This window comes from Condylura cristata, unplaced genomic scaffold (genome assembly GCF_000260355.1).
Source record: "Condylura cristata isolate star-nosed mole 26May11 unplaced genomic scaffold, ConCri1.0 scaffold00025, whole genome shotgun sequence".
Taxonomy (NCBI): Eukaryota; Metazoa; Chordata; class Mammalia; order Eulipotyphla; family Talpidae; genus Condylura; species Condylura cristata.
In genome coordinates this window covers 30,024,944-30,029,178 of record NW_004567126.1, presented here as the reverse complement: position 1 = coordinate 30,029,178, position 4,235 = coordinate 30,024,944, and positions in this window count along the sequence as shown.

Here is a 4,235-nt window from a genome sequence, read left to right as displayed (position 1 = left end):
CCGCCTTTATGGGCCAGGCCCTGAGGCCCCGCCCCACGCAGGCTCCGCCCTCAAGCCCCGCCCAAACGCGCGCGGCGGGGGCGGAGCTAGAGGGACGCTCCATCCGCCGATGCGGCCCTGGGAGGGGCCCAGGGTACATCTGCGCGCCTGCGCAGATAGCGCGCGAGGTTCTTGCCCAGGGACGTGGGCGGGATCTCCGCTGGTGGGTGGGAATCCACCTGCTTGTGCGCTGTGGGGCTCTGGGATGCCTGCGGGATCCACGTCCGGAGCCAGGTCTTCCCTCTGGCAATTCCCCCAGTCTGTAGGCTAAGGGTAAAGTTACACTCCCTCCACTGGGCAATGCCTTTGCTCTAGAACCTGCTATGGATCCTGCTTGCAACTCGCTTCTTTGCCTCAGCTTTCCAATGCATACATGCCAAGAGGGGACAACCCAGCTGCCTCACCCAGGGAGCTCCCCTCGCTAGCAGGGAAAGGTGGCCAATTTAGGGTATGGGCACTGTGAAGGGCGCTCCTCCCCCATACTCCAAAGGCACTGGAAGGTCTGGCCCCAGCCAACCCCTGCCTCTGAGCATTTGGAGCTCGCAGGCAGCCCCCACTTCTCCCCCTGCTCTGCACGTAGTGTGCAGGCACACAGGCTGGGCCAGGTGCCGTGGAAGGGGAAGAGGACAGTGGTTGCTCAGCCTGCCCAGGGAAGTCTCCTGGTCCCTCCTCAAGCTTTCACAGCTCTCTGCTCAGCAAGCTGTCCACTCCCACTCGTGCTTCGCCTGTGTATGTGGGCCCTGTAGGTCTCCATGCCTTCTGGTGGCATAGGCAAGTATACATGGACCACCACCCCTCCCCAGAACATCCGTTTTGCATGAGCATGGATCTGACCACTGCCAGTCAAGTGCCCAACACAGGACCTGACAGACAGGAATGTTCACCTGATCTTGCTGAAAAGAAAGGACATGTCTAGACATGCTTTACGTGCCTGTGTGTCTGCGTTTTGGGGTTGTCGGAGTGCATCCGCTTCCTAGAGCCTCAGTAACCAAGTGCCACGCACTGGATGGCTTAACACAACAAGTTATTCTCTCAAGGTCTGGAGGCCCCTAGTCTGAGGTCACGGTGTCCTATGGGTATATCCTCTCCAAAGGCCGCGGAAGGATCCTTACTACCTCTTCCAGCTTCTGGGGTAGACAGCGATACGGGGCATCCCGAGACTTGTAGCTACATCACCCAGTCTCTGCCTTGGCCTTCACATGGCCTCCCTGAATCCCTTTGTCTCGGTGTCTCCCCTCTCTTGTGAGGACACCAGTCATTGCACTGAGTCCACCCCACTCCAGTATTATCTTAACCACACCTACAGAGACCCTATGTCCAACTAAGATCACATTTACAGGTCCTGGGGGTCAGGACACAGACCTATCTTTCTGGGAAACCCGATTCAGAAGTTCTTGGACCTCTTTTCTGCCTCGGTATGCTGTGCACCTATCTCCAGCTACAGAGGCTGACTGCAGTCTTCCCTCCTATGGACTCCTTTGGGTTTGCCAGTGGCTCAGGACAAATCCAGCCTGAAGGGCCAGGCCTACATCCTGGGCATCCGGACTGGAGAGAGTCCAGTGTGTGGGGGCAGTTTGTTCCAGTGTTAGACGCTGGGCATAGCACCAGGCAGTGCTCAGAGGAACGCTTTGTGCACAGCCTGATCAGGGGGTTCCCACATAGGCCCTGCTGCAGTTGGAGGAAAAGAAGGTTCTCAGGTGGGAAATAGACCCTGCCTCTGTCTCTGGGGTCTTTCCACCCAGGGCCCCCCACTTGCTCAGCATTGTGGTCATGGGGGCTGGGTGCAGCCCTAGGTGCTGCAAGGTGCTGAGCAGGTCCCTAACTCCACTTGATGCCAGAAGTCCCACCTCCATGCAGCGTGACAACCAAAGCCTTCCCGTGAGCCACTGTGCCAGTGCTGGGGCCATCCACACAAGCCTGTGCCTTTGGGGGGAAGGCTGGCGTTTCCACCCGTGCAGAGCTGGGCACGCAGGGCTGCCTCTAAGACACTAAGCTGGAGTGGGAAGTGCAGTTCCAGGGGCTAGTGGAGTTGGACTTTTGAGTTGGCACCTCATCTGGGCAGCACCCCTCTGCCTGCCTGTTCCCTCAGAGACAGAACCACAGCCAAGGAGGTCCCTAGATAAGTGAGGGTCAGAGACAGTGTTATCATTGGGGCCTCATAGGGCTGGGGCCTCAGAAATGTCTGATGCAAGTGGCCGTAAGTGTCCCTTCCTGCTGGCTGACTCATGGCTTGCTCCATTCCAGTGGCTCGGCAGTGCCGGGGAAGGAGCCAGGGCAGCTGTCCTCGGAGAGGGGAGAGAGAACAGGGCAAAGGGAAAGTTGGACGCGTGTTTTCAGGCTTCACAGCTGCCCGGCCGTGGGTGTCTCAGCAACACTGGGACCTGCCTGCTGTGGCACGGGCAATGCTGACTCACAGGGGCCAGTTGCTGAAAGTCCCCAAGGGACAAGCTGGCCCTGCAGATGACACCTCTGTCCCAGTAACTGAGGATGCGCACTTGGCTTGCATCTAGCTTCCTCTTCACCTGGACACCCAGGTAATTGTTGCGGTGTCCCACTCCCAGATGACCTGTCCTCCGCCAGTGACCTGGGGCAGAATGTACAGGGGCTCCCAGTTTTGAGGTGGTCAGGAGGCTTTCAGGGCATCTGTACAGGTCCTGGGAAGGCACAGCCATGCAGGGACACCAAGGAAGGGCTGGGCTTGGCTGGATGTGTGTCAGGAGCAGAGAGAGAAAGGGAGGCCCCCAAGGGGGGGGACCCCTGTCCCCCCACATGTCTTGGCTCACCTGCCCTCAAATGGCAACACGGGGGGGGGGCCCTCTGGTGACACAGGGGTTAAGCACAGCACTATGAAGCTAGCAGCAGCCCCTGCAGCACAAGTTCAATCCCTGGCCAGGGAACTGACCCACAGGGTGCAGCAGACCCCTCCTGTCTCCTTGCTGCTCCCCTCAGCAGTGTGCTTCGTCAATCTGCCTGTTCTGCTCCCCACTCTGTCTCTGGGGAGCCCTCTCACACCCTGTACCTCTAGCGTGCACCCAGTTCTTGTATGCACAAATTAAAAAATCTTAAAAAAAAACAAAACAAAACAAAAAAAAACGCCAGCAGCCCAGGGCCTCTCTGTTGCTGTTCCTGGCCCGGCTCAGAGGCTGCCTCCAGAGACCAGGCTTCAGGCCCGGAATGCCACTGAGTTCTACATGGCTCGGGTCCCACTCCTCCGAGGCAGAGGTCAGTGCTGCTTCCAAGCTACAGAAGGCTGTCAGGGCCTGGGGGTGGCAGGTAAGCACCCGAAGGATACCCCAGTCCTCAGCCCTGGACCTGTCTGTGGACTTTGCTGATGACATTAGGGTCCCGGAGAGGAGGGAGGACCCTGGATTTCTGGGGCCCTCGTGTCCTCCCTTGGCCCTTTATAAGAGGGACCAGAGAAAGGACAAGGCTACCCTGCTGACTGTGAGGACAGAGGAAGGGCCTGAGCCCAGATGCCTCTAGAAGCGGGAACAGGCAGGCCTCAGAGGAGCCGCTGCATTGGACTCCTGACCACCAGGACCGAGATAATAAACCCCTCTCATTTCAGCCGGTCTGTAGGTCGGTCCAGCACCCGGGAGGTTCACTCGGCACTGCCCTCCGGATACCAAGGTTCCCATTTTGCAGATGGGCAAAGTGAGGCTAGTTCAGCCCCCTACAGAGAACCCAACCTGTGCTTCCAGGGCCACGTGTCAGGGGGAGGCCCCTTGGGGAGGCAGCAGGTCAGGGGGACCGCAGGCCCGCGCCGTCCCAGGCTGCAGGAGCACCCTCTCCTGGGGGTGGACTCGCTAATGCTGCTCAAGTTCCAGCCAAAGAGCTGCTGGCGTGTGGCGGGCGCCTCTCAGTCCTCCCCGCCCTCGCAGCTGGACGCCGGCGGCGCCCAGTTTGCTCTCGCGCCGTCACCGCGCAGACGTGCCGAAGCGGGGCGTCTCCGCCTCAGCCGCGTAAGGCAGTTCTCACGGGGTGCCCTCGCCGGCTGCCCCGCGGGGGCGGAGGGTGGCCACAGCGGCGCCGCGGACTGCCGCACTCCGGGGTCTCGGCCCAGGTCAGCCGCGGAGGCCGCGCCTGCGCCCTAAATTAGGCTCGCGCAGCAGGGGTGGGCGGGGACCCACTGCCCGGGGGCCGGAGCGTTGTCACGGCAACCCGTTGCGTCAGCGCGCCTGGCGCCGCGCCGGGCT